Genomic DNA, 16,504 nt, shown 5'->3' on the forward strand with positions numbered 1-16,504 from the left:
TTAGACATAAATGGAAGATTAGAAACGGGTCTGTAATTTGTCAGTTCACTAGGGTCTAGCTGTTGTTTCTTAATAAGAGGTTTAATAACCGCTAGTTTGAATGGTTTTGGGACATGACCTAGAGATAACGATGAGTTAACACTATTAAGAAGCGGTACTTCTGCTACAGGTAACAACTCTTATAGTAATTTAGTGGGTACAGGATCTAATAGGCATGTTGTTGGTTTAGATGTGGTGATAAGTTTATTTAAATCTTTCTGTTCTATAGTTGTAAAGCACTGGAGTTTTTCTTTGGGTGTAATGACTAATCAAGTCAAGTCAAGTCACCTTTATTTATATAGCGCCTTTTACAATACAGATTGTGTCAAAGCAACTGCACAGTATTTAAACAGCACAATAGTGTGTAAGTAACGCATTATTGTAACAATCAATTTTCAGTTAAAGGCAGTTCATCATTGAATTCAGGGATATCATCGTCAGTTCAGTTCAAATAGTATACGATATCGCTGGAAAGTGTCCCCAACTAAGCAAGCCAGAGGCGACAGCGGCAAGGAACCAAAACTCCACAGGTGACAGAAATGGAGAAAAAAACCTTGGGAGAAACCAGGCTCAGTCGGGGGACCAGTTCTCCTCTGGCCAGACCAAACAACAGTTTGTACCAATGTCTGATTGTAGAGAACTCATTAGGATCCTGTGGTGTAGTGCCGATAGCCGTCAAGGTTGGCGAGGTCTTTATTGATGATCCGCCTTGGAGCTCATCTGGTTGACATCCACGGCTATTGAAGTCATCTCTAGGTGGTGATCCATGATCTAAGCTGGGTACGGACTGGATCCGGGGGACTGGAGTGACCATCTGATCCGGATACAGGCTGGGTATGGAGGCTACGGTGACCTCGGAATAAGAATGAAACAGACTAATATTAGCGTAGATGCCATTCTTTTTACGATGCAACGAGTGCATCAGGTGTTATGGGAGGTGTTTTCGGTTCAGGTTGACCTAATTAATGCAGCCTAACAATCCTTTAACGGATTTGAATTATAGAAATGTGTTAATGATTTTATGTGTAAGCCAGGTTAAAGAGATGTGTCTTTAATCTAGATTTAAACTGACAGAGTGTGTCTGCCTCCCGAACAGTGTTAGGTAGATTGTTCCAGAGTTTAGGCGCGAGATAAGAAAATGATCTGCCGCCGGCAGTTGATTTTGATATTCTAGGTATTATCAAATTGCCAGAATTTTGAGAACGCAGCGGACGTGAAGGACTATAATACGATAGGAGCTCGTTCAAGTACTGAGGAGCTAAACCATTGAGGGCTTTATAAGTAATTAGCAAGATTTTAAAATCTATACGATGTTTAATAGGGAGCCAATGCAGTGCTGACAGAACCGGGCTAATATGGTCATACTTTCTGGTTCTAGTAAGAACTCTAGCTGCTGCATTTTGGACCAGCTGGAGTTTGTTTATTAAGCGTGCAGAACAACCACCCAATAAAGCATTACAATAATCTATCCTTGAGGTCATGAACGCATGAATTAATGTTTCAGCATTTGACATTGATAGCATAGTTCGTAATTTCGATATATTTTTAAGATGGAAAAATGCGGTTTTGCAGATGCTAGAAATGTGGCTTTCAAAGGAGAGATTGCTATCGAATAGGACGCCTAGGTTCCTAACTGATGACGACGAATTTACAGAGCAGCCATCTAGTATTAGACTGTGTTTTAGGTCATTACTTGTGGAGGTTTTATGTCCAATAATTAATACCTCTGTTTTTTCAGAATTTAACAGTAAGAAGTTATTCGCCATCCAGTTTTTAATATCAGCTATGCATTCTGTTAGTTTTTCGAATGGATATGTTTTGCCGGGCTGCGAAGAAATATAGAGCTGAGTATCATCAGCGTAATAATGAAAGCTAACACCATGTTTCCTGATGATATCTCCCAAGGGTAACATGTAAAGCGTAAAAAGTAATGGCCCTAGCACTGAGCCTTGAGGTACTCCATACTGCACTTGCGATCTAAATGATACCTCTTCATTTATTGCCACAAACTGATGACGGTCAGATAAGTACGATTTGAACCATGCCAGTGCACTACCACTAATGCCTACATAATTTTCAAGTCTATTTAAAAGAATGTTGTGGTCAATAGTATCAAATGCGGCACTAAGATCCAGTAGCACTAATAGAGAGATGCAACCACGATCGCTTGACAATAGCAGGTCATTTGTTACTCTAATTAGAGCAGTCTCAGTACTATGATATGGTCTAAAACCTGACTGGAAATCCTCGCAGATACCATTTTTCTCTAAGAAGAAACATAATTGTGAGGATACTACCTTTTCTAGTACCTTTGACAGAAAAGGGAGATTCGAAATTGGTCTGTAGTTAATTAATTCATAGGGGTCAAGTTGTGTTTTTTTAATGAGTGGCTTAATAACAGCTATTTTGAAGGTTTTGGGGACATATCCTAATGATAGTGACAAATTAATAATATTCAGAAGAGGATCTATGACTTCTGGAAGTACCTCCTTTAGTAGCTTAGATGGAATAGGGTCTAACATACATGTTGTGGGTTTAGATGATTTAACAAGTTTATACAATTCCTCCTCTCCTATAATAGAGAATGAATGGAATTGTTCCTCAGGAGATCTACAACGCACTATCTGATGCGATACTGTAGCGGGCGGCTGTATGGTTACAATTTGATCTCTAATAGTGTCTATCTTGGAGGTAAAGTACGTCATAAAGTCATTACTGCTGTGCTTTTGGGAAATGTCTAAACCTGTTGCTGCTATATTTTTAGTTAATTTAACCACAGTATTGAACAAATACCTAGGGTTATGTTTGTTTTCTTCTAAGAGAGATGAAAAGTAATCCGATCTGGCAGTTTTTAATGCTTTCCTATAAGATACATTACATTCACGCCAAGCAGTACGAAAAACCTCTAGTTTTGTTTTCCTCCAGCTGCGTTCCATTTTTCGTGCTTTTCTCTTTAGGGCGCGGGTATGATCATTATACCACGGTGTTACACTGTTTTTCTTAATCTTTTTTAGGCGCACTGGAGCAACTGTATCTAAAGTGCTAGAAAAGAGAGAGTCCATAGTTTCCATTACATCATCAAGTTTTACTGAGCTATTGGATATGCTGAGGAATTCAGATAAGTCAGGAAGATTACTTACAACGCAGTCTTTTGTAGTAGAAGTGATGGTTCTACAGTATTTGTAGCAAGGAATTGAATTAACAGTTTTAGCTATCTGGATTATACAAGAGACTAGATAATGATCTGAGATATCATCGCTTTGCTGCAGAATTTCAACGCCATTAACATCAATTCCATGTGACAGTATTAAATCTAGAGTATGATTTCGGCAATGAGTAGGACCTGACACGTGTTGTTTAACCCCAATCGAGTTCAAAATATCTATAAATGCTGTTCCTAATGCATCTTTTTCATTATCAACATGGATGTTAAAATCACCCACTATTAAGACTTTATCTGCGGCCAGCACTAATTCGGATAGAAAATCAGCAAATTCTTTAATAAAGTCTGTATGGTGCCCTGGTGGCCTGTATACAGTAGCTAACACAAACGTCACAGGGGATTTATCATTAGTACTTGTTTCTCTGGATAATGCTATATGAAGCACCATAACTTCAAACGAGTTATAATTGATGCCCGTTCTCTGAGAGACATTGAGAATACTGCTATAAATAGTAGAAACACCTCCTCCTTTACCTTTTAGACGCGGTTCATGTTTATAACAGTAATCTTGGGGGGTGGACTCATTTAAAATAATGTAATCGTCTGGTTTTAGCCAGGTTTCTAGGTTATGATCAGTGATCATATCATTTACAAAAAGTGCTTTCGTAGAAAGGGACCTGATATTCAATAAGCCAAGCTTTATCAATTGTTTCTCTGTATTATATATATTTTTTATTTGTTGAACATCAATTAAATTGTTGGTCTTGATTTGATTCAGGCGTTTTTTGTATTTTCTAGCTCGGGGAACAGACACAGTCTCTATAGAGTGATATCTAGGTGAAAGGGTCTCTATGTGCTGAGAATTAACTGATTTCTGTGACGTGAGGCGGCTAGCAGACGGTCGGATTAGCAAGTCTGTCTGCTTCCTGACCTGGGCCCCAGTGAGTCAAGTGCAAACTCTAAGACTATGTGCCATATTTCTAGATAGAAGAGATGCTCCACATCCGGAGGGATGAAGACCATCTCTTTTCAACAGGTCAGGTCTGCCCCAAAAGCTTGTCCAATTGTCTATGAAACCTATGTTATTTCGCGGGCACCACTTTGACATCCAGCCATGGAGTGACCACAGTCTACTGTGAATCTCGTCACCACGGTAAGCCGGGAGGGGACCAGAGCATATTACAGTGTCCGACATCGTACTTGCAAGATCACACACCTCTTTAACATTATTTTTAGTGATCTCCGACTGGCGAAGTCGAACATCATTAGCGCCGATGTGAATAACAATCTTACTGAATTTACGTTTACCATTAGCCAGCACTTTTAAATTTGCCAAGATGTCAGGCGCTCTGGCTCCCGGTAAACATTGGACTATGGTGGCTGGTGTCTCTATTTTCACGTTCCGTACAATAGAATCGCCAATTACTAGAGCACTTTCATCAGGTTTCTCAGTGGGTGCTTCACTGAGTGGGGAGAACCTGTTTGATGTTCTGATCGGAACGGAAGAGCGGTGTTTTGACCCGCGACTATGCCGCCTCACAGTCACCCAATTGCCCTGCTGCATGGGCGTTGTTACCGGAACCGAACAATGTACAGGGCTTTCTGAGCTAGTCACATCCAAAACCGTATCTAAGGCCCTCACATTCTTACTATCCTCCATTAAAGTTTGGATGCGTGACTCTAGTTCTGAAATCTTCTCTGTCAGCCTGACTATATTCCTGCATTTATCACATGTATAAGGCTCACTGCTGACAGAGATAGATAAGCTATACATGTGGCAAGCAGTGCAGACTACAATTGTAGGAGAAGAAGCCATTACTCACCGTGATTGTAGAATGATTTCAACTTACCAATGTTGTTGGAGTTCCTGAAGAACAGATCAGGGGGAGAAAAAACGGAACGGAACCGGCTAAAAGAGTACTAACGATATTAAACACGAGAAAAAATAAATAAAAACCTGAATGGAACGCAGATGGCAAGTTAACCGGCCAGCGCAATGCTAAAAATAGTAAACAAGAGTTAAAAGCGTGAATGGAGTGCGAGCGGCAAATTAACCGGCTATGGAATGCTAACGTGCTGCACTCCTGATTATAGAGTAAGGCGAACAATCAAATTAGTCAGATTAGTTTGATGGATAAGACCAGAAATTAAATTAAGCTATATCTATCGATTTAAAACAGCAGAATTAACAATAAGATAGAGAATCCAGTAGAAAATCCAGTAGAAAAACTAATCTCTATGATGGATTTGCATGAATTCCAGGATTCCTGCCTGATTTCTTTTGGATGTCAAAAGTCTTGCATTTCTCAAATAATGTAAAAAAAGTCTAGAGATAATATATATAAAATACATTTAAAAAAAATGGCATGCTATGTTGCTGGTATAATTATTTTCTGCTTGAATGCCTGAGTATTGGAGACTGAGAATGATTCCCATGATCCTCAATCTAACTGTAAGGATGCAGTTAATGTAAATGAAAGGAATGTGAATATAAATAGTGTACCGTTTAACACATTTTTCATGGTCCTTATATAGGCCTAATTACAGTGTGGAGATGACCATTAGGGTGTGAAATCCAAAATTCTTGTTTCAAACTTTTGTAAAAGCTGATATGGTTTAAATGTTAAAATGTCTTCTACGTTTCCAGTACTTACTTCCTCCAGTGTTCTGCACAATCATGCACAATGCCAGCAGTCACAATTATTGAATCAATTTCTGTTTATTTCTGTCTCCTGAATTAGATCATAGTTGTGATACCGATCCACAGTTTGAAGACCTTGGAAATCGTCAGCCTCCTAACACTAATGAAGGTTAACCCAAGAAAAATATATATTATCTTTGCTTTAAAAGTTTATTACATTAATTAAGCACTAAAATATTTTGTCAACAGAGCCAGAACTTCCTGTGGCTCCAGTGAAGGCGTGCATACTCTTCAATGCAAGCCCAACATCTTCTGTTTCATCCAGAGGATCCAGCTCTGGCTCTCCATTGCCACTTAAAAAAAAAACAGACTTCAAAAACACAGGGTTGGTAATCCCCTTACTCCCCACCTCAGTCTAATCTTAGACCAAAAAGGGTTCTTCAGGTCTTTATTCAAGTCCAAAATTAAATTTGCTAATTAGTTTGTCTGAAAGTGATAAGTTCCTTTTGATGAGTTAAAGCTGTGTTCTCCAATACATTGTTGTTTTAAAGTCTGTATTTATTTAATTTTAAATGAGCTACCACCATAATTTTCCCGCTGTAAAAGATTAAGGGTCAGATGTGTACATTGTCATAGTTTTAAGAAACTCATAGTTGTCAATTTGTATTAGATAAATTATTTATCCTAAAAAACTGACCGTAAGTACGCTGAAGCATTTTCTTAACATTGTAAACTTACTTTCTTATTATTGCAGCCCCTCTCCAGAAGACCATATCAAAAAAACAGAGCAGACAACATCCTGACAAAGACCCATCTTCACAAGAAATCGAACCATCTGGGTCATCTGTTGGTCAACACTCCAGCAGCTCCAAAAAACATGGAAAACACTCTCCATACCCAATGCAAGAAGCAAGTATGTATAGTGTATTTCTGATGCAATCTAGTAGGGATGCAACGAATGTTCGGCAACCAAAATAGAAATAGCAAAAATTGGTATTTGGCCGCCGAATAACAGAAAAAAAAATTACAATTACATGCATAATTCAAGAAGTGGGTCTGAAAATATTTTTATTATATTTTTATATTAAATATATTTTCATTTTCTAATTGTTTTCTTTTCTTTGAAAAGTCAGACAAAATAATAAGAGGCACATTTTTTGGCGAAAAGATTTGGCAAAATATATGGGGAAAATTGTGAAAAACTGTTCTGTATTTGGCCTTTGGTGCAGTTTTTCATATTGTTTGGCTTCGGCCAAGAATTTTTTATTTCGGTGCATCCTTACAATCTAGAAAAAGACAAAAAAATTGTGAAATGATGATAATGCTGAGGTCAAGCCATCTTATGATATAAGAAAAATAAATAGAAACTTTGTATGCCTTAATATACACAGTACTGGTATTTTAAAGTATACACAGTATTTTAAAGATTTAAACCTGAACATTATGATGTCAAACAGCAGTAAAATAAGACATAATACTCTGCTTTTAATTAATAATTAATTAATTAATAATAAAACCTGTTCACCTTAACTTTTTAGCTAATGTTTTGTTGTCCGCATCACAGATTTCATAGGGCCCTAGTCAGTAATCCAATGTTTTTATCATAGCTACTCATTTCAAATCTTAAAATAGTCAAGCTGAAATAAACACGGTTTTGTTTTGGGGAAATCTCCTTCACCCGACTCTCCAATACGCACACATGCCAGCTGTATGAGAGACTAAATCTGTTGTCAGAAAGTTTATCTACTGAATGGTATGGAGTAAAATTAGTAAACAAGCCTCACTAGGCCATTGGTGCCGACACTAATGTGATATTAAAACATCCAGATTATGACTTAATTTCAGACTTATTAGAAAAGGTGAAGTAAATTTGTAGATGGTTGTTATTGTAGGGATGAAATTGTGTCTTGATAATGTTTATTGTAATTATCATCTGTTTCTGTGTCTTAGAATTCCAGAGAAAAGTAATGGAGATGTTAGTTGAAATTCGTGAAGACATCCGCTTATTAAAGAAATCTTCTGGGGGTGCAGAAATGCATTCTGACTCAAGGATTCCTCCCCAGGCCTCTACCATTGAGGAACTCAGCATCATTGATAGATCCCTCAACTGCTTAGAAGAAAAGCAAAGACTGGTAAGATCATACCTAATCATATTTGCATAACATATTATGTGCAGTGTTGAGACATACTGGTAACTTTTTTTTTCTGTGGTTAAACTAAAAACTACTTTAACTCTGATTTCAGATTAATTACTTGTCCAATGTCTGAGGGACCAACTTGAAGGACAATGTCAAGAGGGTCATGGAGAAGTAAGTTGTTATATTAGCCTTTCTCTAGCCAACTTCAGTGGTGCTCAACAGATTAAAAGTTAAAAATGCTGTTTCAGTCCAGCTTCTCAAAGAGCTCTACATGATCCCAGCCGAGGAATAATAGTCTTAAAATAGGAATTTAAAAAAATTAAACATAATATTTATACACTTTCTAACCACAAATGCAAATATTTGTACTCTCTGCTGTCTTCTTCAAGGCAGTTAGGGAATGTTGAAAAACTCCCAACTCTCCTCCAAATTCTAGATCATCCCACATTGCTGTTTGACTTCCTTTTTTTTTGGTAAAGGGTGTTTGACCCTCGTTTCAGATTTCAAGTTTTGCAGCATGTTTCCATTCACTTAGAGCTTACACACTGCATGAAAGGTCATTTTCAAAAATCCTTCTTCTAGCACCAACAAGCTTAGTATGATATCTGCATTATAGTAGATGATGATGAACCTAAGACAAACAAAAACTACTGGCTAATAATGTATCATGTATAATAATTTTTGTATTACTCTTGTATCCACAGGTTGATGACAAATGAGGTCATGGCCCGTTTCAACATGAAGGGGGGGAAGGGCAAGCTTGCCTTCATCAAGCTAAATCTGTACACTGTTGTCACAGGTAAAGAAAACAAACAAACTAAATAATAAAAATATTATTGTTGCATGACTGTGACAGTCAGATTTGTTTAGCTTCCTTTTTGGTTGTTAAGTATAAACCACATATTGTAGTCAGCAGGTTAGTCAGCTGAGTAAATCAATTTAACTGATACCCACGAAAAATGTCACATCACTGCACTGCAAAGTTTTCAGGTGAAACTTTTAACAATGTGGGCCTGGCAAAACAGAGTTACTTATGTCATGCAGAAATAACACAAATGTTCAAATATACACTTTTTGTTGACTGGCAGGTCATTCCTGTTGCTAGACTACTTTTCTGTTTGAGATATTTATTGTTAGTCAGAACTTGAAAAAAAAATTTGCATTCATAATACTTCGATAAAATACTTCGATAAAATCGAATACTTCTAATGTGGTCTTTCATCTATTGTGAATTTACCTTAAGATACTCTGCAAAAATAAAAAGTGCATCAAATCATATTTTCCTTATACATTTTCATTTTCAAATATTTCTTACAGAGAGTGTCCAGAAAACATCAAGAGAGACAGAGGCAAATATTGCAGCAGCCATCGCCTTCTGTTTAAAATATGCCCCAGACAGAGTAGGTGGAGGTGGCAGAAGAAAAAGCTCTGAATAAAATTTTTGTTATGTGTTATAAAAAATACTGGAATTACAAGTGGAACATAGTTGATTTAAAAATAAAAAAATAAAGTGTTACTTTGAAAATGTTCTGTTTCAATAATGATAATAATAAAAAAAAATTTTTTTTACTTGTGTGCTGATTATTTTTATGCAACAAAAAGGTTTGATGTCATGCCAACAAAATACATAATAACCACATCTTTCTTTAAAGTAGGAATGTGACATTGACGTCGGTCTGACGTTGGGTTCTGACGTCAACCCGATTTTCATTTCCAACCAAAATACAACGTCTAACCAACGTTGGACACTGACGTCGGTCTGACGTTGGGTTCTGACGTCAGCCCGATTTTCATTTCCAACCAAAATACAACGTCTGACCAACGTTGGAAATTGACGTCGGTCTGACGTTGGGTTCTGACGTCAACCCGATTTTCATTTCCAACCAAAATACAACGTCTGACCAACGTTGGAAATTGACGTCGGTCTGACGTTGGGTTCTGACGTCAGCCCGATTTTCATTTCCAACCAAAATACAACGTCTGATCAACGTTGGACATTGACGTCGGTCTGACGTTGGGTTCTGACGTCAACCCGATTTTCATTTCCAACCAAAATACAACGTCTAACCAACGTTGGACATTGACGTCGGTCTGACGTGGGGTTCTGACGTCAACCCGATTTTCATTTCCAACCAAAATACAACGTCTAACCAACGTTGGAAATTGACGTCGGTCTGACGTTGGGTTCTGACGTCAACCCGATTTTCATTTCCAACCAAAATACAACGTCTAACCAACGTTGGACATTGACGTCGGTCTGACGTTGGGTTCTGACGTCAACCCGATTTTCATTTCCAACCAAAATACAACGTCTAACCAACGTTGGAAATTGACGTCGGTCTGACGTTGGGTTCTGACGTCAACCCGATTTTCATTTCCAACCAAAATACAACGTCTGATCAACGTTGGACATTGACGTCGGTCTGACGTTGGGTTCTGACGTCAACCCGATTTTCATTTCCAACAAAAATACAACGTCTAACCAACGTTGGAAATTGACGTCGGTCTGACGTTGGGTTCTGACGTCAACCCGATTTTCATTTCCAACCAAAATACAACGTCTAACCAACGTTGGAAATTGACGTCGGTCTTACGTTGGGTTCTGACATCAACCCGATTTTCATTTCCAACCAAAATACAACGTCTAACCAACGTTGGACATTGACGACAGTCTGACGTTGGGTTCTGACGTCAACCCGATTTTCATTTCCAACCAAAATGCAACGTCTAACCAACGTTGGAAATTGACGTCGGTCTGACGTTGGGTTCTGACGTCAACCCGATTTTCATTTCCAGCCAAAATACAACGTCTAACCAACGTTGGACATTGACGTCGGTCTGACGTTGGGTTCTGACGTCAACCCGATTTTCATTTCCAACCAAAATACAACGTCTAACCAACGTTGGAAATTGACGTCGGTCTTACGTTGGGTTCTGACGTCAACCCGATTTTCATTTCCAACCAAAATACAACGTCTAACCAACGTTGGACATTGACGACAGTCTGACGTTGGGTTCTGACGTCAACCCGATTTTCATTTCCAACCAAAATGCAACGTCCCTACGACGTTGGGGTACAACGTCAATCTGACGTCATATTGACGTCCTGTGCCTGCTGGGTAGGCTCATTTTAAAGGAGAGAATCTATGCTTTCTATATATAAATATAAACTTTTTAGCATAAATGATACAACCATTAATAGATACAACAATATCACTATTTTTATTTCTATTGGTATTAAAAGCATCAATGTAGTCATATGTTTAATTCGGCTGATAGTGGATTCTGGCTAAATTTCATCACGTTGGATCTTGCAGTAAAACTGACCCAATTACTTTTTTTAGGCAGAAGAAGAAAAATAAAATAAAATGAGCAGCCCTGGAGATAGTGGCTGGGAGGACAATGGGGCCAGTAGTGTAAGTACTAATAGAAATTACAATTCTTCATATTGTAAATATAGTGAATATTGTTCTCCTTATTCTTTATTATTTTTTTTCACAGGCAGCTACAGAAATAATAAGCACTGTGAGTTTACATATGTAATTAAGTTATAACAACATTTTCAGACGGGGATAATTCAATGATGTCTGGTTTGACAGCTTTTGTGTTTTTGAAGGACACAGAACACAGCTCATCTGGGGAGGAGGAAGGACCCCCAAATTTCATTCCTGCTCCACCACTGGAAGAGCATGAGGAAAATGTAATATACACAGAGCCTCTATAACTATAGTAGTGTATTTGCGGTGTTTTAATGTATTTTTGTCCATCTCTACAGTATTTCGCAGATGACGAGAATGAGGACGAGTAGGACGAAGATTGATTTTTTTTTATAATTAAAAAAAGTTTTCCATTTTTTTAAATGTATATAGTTCACAGTTTATTTTGTTTTAAAATACTTTTGTTTTAATAAATATTTGTCATATAATGATTTGTTGAATGCACAATTATTTATTCACGCCGCCAGATTGCTGGTTATTTTACTTGGGTCAATGATGATTTTATTTACAAAAAAAGTTATATATATATATATATATATATATACCCAGCAAAAAACAGCGGGTCGATCAAGAAACAAATACCTGTTGTGCAAGTATCCGTAAATACATCACTGACATTGAAAACACCACTCAAACTAGGCCATTCTTTTAGTTTGATGAGCAACTCATAATGTAATGTCTTCCTGTCTTTCAGCACAATTCTCTCGCCGCAAGCCTTCAGCTGCAAAGGTGGCTAGGCTTATCACTAAAGAGGGGTGGAAAGGGAACCACCCAAAGCCTGAGGACTGTTGGACTTTCAAATAGTCCTCTGCGTGTTCAAAAATGGTTCAGGAGTCAATCTATCAAAGTTTAAAAGTTTTATTCAAGCTCAGCAAATAGGAGAAATCAAGAGCAAAAACAGCGCTGGAGAAGAATTCTGTTCTTCCGAGTTCTTCTGAATTCTCTTTCAGAAAAAACTCCCTTAAATATCAAAGTTGTCTGCTATCTATTGACGTCTTCCGTGTATCTTCTCTTGACTGCTGGCGTCTAAAGCAGAAGTTTCTTTCCACCACCCACACACAGCTCACGTCCTGCTAAACCTTCAAAAGTATCTGTTCTTATCTATGCAGGCCATAACAGGACGTGCTATCCTCAGCAGTCTGCAACATTTCTCTGCAGCACCGTGCACATAATATTTCAATTACAGGGTGGTCGCGGATCCTTAAAAAGTCTTAAATTCCGTTGTCCTAAAATAAGGCCTTTAAATGTCTTAATTTGTCTTAAATCTAAATCCAAGGGTCTTACATTTTTTACACTTTGAAAAGGAAAAGTTTATCGTTTTGAGGAGAATCTCCTGCGCAGGTTCTAAATCTGTTCTGTTGCTAGACACGTGCTTGCTTGACAACGCCTCAGTGTTGCCAGATTTAGCGGGTTTCCGCCCAACTACACGCATTTGATTCGCAGATTAACTGTTAAGTTTAACCATCATAGAGTAAAAGTTTATAATTAGCACATGTTTTTACGTTGCCGCACACACCTGACGCGAGCACGCGCAGAGAGAGAGAGAGGAGAGAGAGGCGCGTGGCGCGATTCACACAGATTGATTCCTCTTTTAACTGCTATTTGAACGGAAACGTACATACCAAGTCATGTCTTAATACCCGTTTTGGTATTCTGTTTAACAGTCGTTTATGTCTTCAGTGAACCGAAACAGCTGAGAAAGAGATGCGTGCCAGTATTCGGTTCGTGCGTTTGGCCTTAAAGAGACAGCGTCCTATAAATACCTGCAGTGAGAAACACTAGTTATTTTACAATTAATTATTAAATTTCCCCTCCTGAATACTAGTGTTATTGATTTTATTACTAACTTTATGTTGTATTCATTTACACTTGTCATTTGTGTAATTGTTCTTGTTTTGTTACTGAACTTTAGTTCAGATAGTAGTTTTTGCTGTGGATGAGAAGTAGCCTACCTAAAGCAAGCATTCAGTAATTAGGAAAAAACAAACTTTTTTTTTTTTTTTTTGCTGATCCGAAAAATGATCCGATCCATGACTCAAAATCTGTGTTTGTTACACTGTTACATTGGCTTCAAAGTGTGTGAGAGCCTTGACTTTGTCATGGAATAGAAAATAATTTCTTCTTCTGGAATAGTGTTTTCTGTTGAATATTCCCAAGAATAATCAGTTAAATAAAATAATAATTTAAAATATCTTCATAGTTTTGTGCTAGACTTTTGCGGGACTTTCAATTTGGTCTTAAATTTTGTTTGAAAATGGTATTAAAAAGTCTTAAAATGTCTTAAATTTAACTTGGTCAAACCTGTAGACACCCTGAATTAACCCTTTCAGACAGTTTCACAGTGATTAGCACTCTATAGTTTAGTTATTAAAGCTTTCTTATGCAAATAGAAAATATATAAAACATATTCAAACTGAAAAGTACCACAAATCCCTCTCTTGGCCTCTGAAAGAGGCCACATCTCATAACAAACATAAAAATCTTCTACAATGCATGTTAATAAATAAAGTCCAATATGTCCAGACGAGCCTAGGTCGAAAACCTCAGTGAGGAAAGACACCCAGGCGACCCCCTAGTTAGCGTATGGGCAGCCACCACATGTTCGTCTGACACATCATATCAGACTGTCACGATACATTAACATTTTACCCTAGTCTACATTGCATACATATGAAGTTACAAAATAAATGTCCCTATAAATGCCCTATAAAACCAGTGTGCTCAGACGGGACTGGGCCGAAAACCCCCACGGGGAAAGACGCCCAGTCGGTCCCCTAATTTGCAATTGGGCGACCACAACATGTCAGCTGAGACAATCACACTGAAAGTATCTAAGCTAAACATTTCTACACATTTCTTCTAGGCTCAAAACATCTACTTAACATCTCTATATAACACACAATATATGATGAATCAGCATCTGCAAGAAAGCACAGTTAATAGAGAGAGAGAGAGAGACAACATTCACAAGTTACATTCCTCCTCTTCTTCTTCTTCTGCAGGGGATATCAACAAGGGCATTGTGTAAGCGGGTGGAGCCTCCTCCTTCTTTTCAATTGCAGCCACTATCACCTTGTTACACAACGACCTGATGCACGGGATGCAGCAGCATCCACAAGATACTATTCAGGGTGGCCGCGGATCCTTAAAAAGTCTTAAAAAGTCTTAAATTCCGTTGTCCTAAAATAAGGCCTTTAAATGTCTTAATTTGTCTTAAATCTAAACCCAATGGTCTTAATTTTTTTTTTTTTTTACACTTTGAGAAGGAAAAGTTTATCGTTTGGAGGAGAATCTCCTGCACAGGTTCTAAATCTGTTCTGTTGCTAGACACGCGCTTGCTTGACAACGCCGCAGTGTTGCCAGATTTAGCGGGTTTCCGCCCAACTACACGCATTTGATTCGCAGATTAACTGTTAAGTTTAACCATCATAGAGTAAAAGTTAGCACATGTTTTTACGTTGCCGCACACACCTGACGTGAGCACGCGCAGAGAGAGAGAGGGAGGAGAGAGGCGCGAGGCGCGATTCACACGGCCCCTACCTCCATTCCATTGTTGCTGTTTGGGGTATTGTGGAACATAGTCATGGTATTTTACAGAAGTGGGCTGTTGTTGAGGCATCTGTTTCGACTCTCTATTTTTAGCTGACTTCCACTCCTCGACTTGCAGTCTCAGAAGCTCCTTCTGCAGCTTCAACAGCTCACTTCTTTCTTTCTCTACTCTCTCTACTGCTTTGTCAATAAAATGTACTGCGTACCTTTTCCATTTTGCATCATCACTGCCAGGTACCTCTGGAGACTGTTCCATGGCCTTGGTCACGCCAGCTGGTGCTCCTTGTAGCACTGTTGCCCTGAAAATTCTATTAGTGACAGTATTAGACATAGGATTTTCATCTAACTCTTTTTCTCTTATTGCGTGTGTTCGCCTTTGCAATAAACCCACTTCCTCTTTTCTGTCTCTCTGAAGCGCTTCTTGCGCTCTTTTTTCTTTCACCCCTACTTTCTGAAACAGAGAACCCTTCTTTTCCATACAATCACCACCAAAATGCTCAATCATTTCATGTTTACAAGTTTCCAATTCTAGCATGCGTGTTTTCATATCTTTTGGATCAGTTTGGGTTTTTATAATTTCAATCATTTTATCCCACTGTTGTCCAAGTGTGGGACAGTCATATTCCGTACATTCCCTGTCAAATTCACCCTCCATGACGTCTTTTATGGTCTGCGCGCTCCCTACTCTGTCCCTCGCTAGCGTCACTCACGCTCCAATGCACCTAAACTGCCCCTACTATAACAAGTACCTTTTTTATAGTGAGTACCCTCACTCAATTCCCTTTTTTATAGTGAGCACCCTCACTTTTCCAATTACTTTTTTTATAGTGAGCACCCTCACTGCCTCAGTCGGGTAGGTCTTTAGATCTTACGCCAGCTCCACCCTCGTCAGGTCTGGAGTTCTGCAAGATCCCCGACTAAATTTAGGATCCTACCACAGGATTAATTCTGTCCCACCACAGGACTGTCCTACCACAGGACTTATGCTACCACAGCATATTTTCCTACCACAGGATATATTTTCTTTTCTCAACTTTTATACTGTTGATTTCTCCACTGACATCAGAAAATAGTCCAAATTCAACACTTCATTTAGAATAATCAATTGCAGAATTTAATTAAAAAGGTTTCTGCTTACCTTTTGATTATGAGCCGGCTCTTTGTGTTGAATTCAGATATTTCCCTTTGTCTCAGAAAACTCCGTGAACCATCACATCGGAGGTCACCAAATTGTTGGACTTTCAAATAGTCCTCTGCGTGTTCAAAAATGGTTCAGGAGTCAATCTATCAAAGTTTAAAAGTTTTATTCAAGCTCAGCAAATAGGAGAAATCAAGAGCAAAAACAGCGCTGGAGAAGAATTCTGTTCTTCCGAGTTCTTCTGAATTCTCTTTCAGAAAACACTCCCTTAAATATCAAAGTTGTCTGCTATCTATTGACGTCTTCCGTGTATCTTCTCTTGACTGCTGGCGTCTAAAG

Source organism: Garra rufa, chromosome 1 (genome assembly GCF_049309525.1).
Source record: "Garra rufa chromosome 1, GarRuf1.0, whole genome shotgun sequence".
NCBI classification, from domain to species: Eukaryota; Metazoa; Chordata; class Actinopteri; order Cypriniformes; family Cyprinidae; genus Garra; species Garra rufa.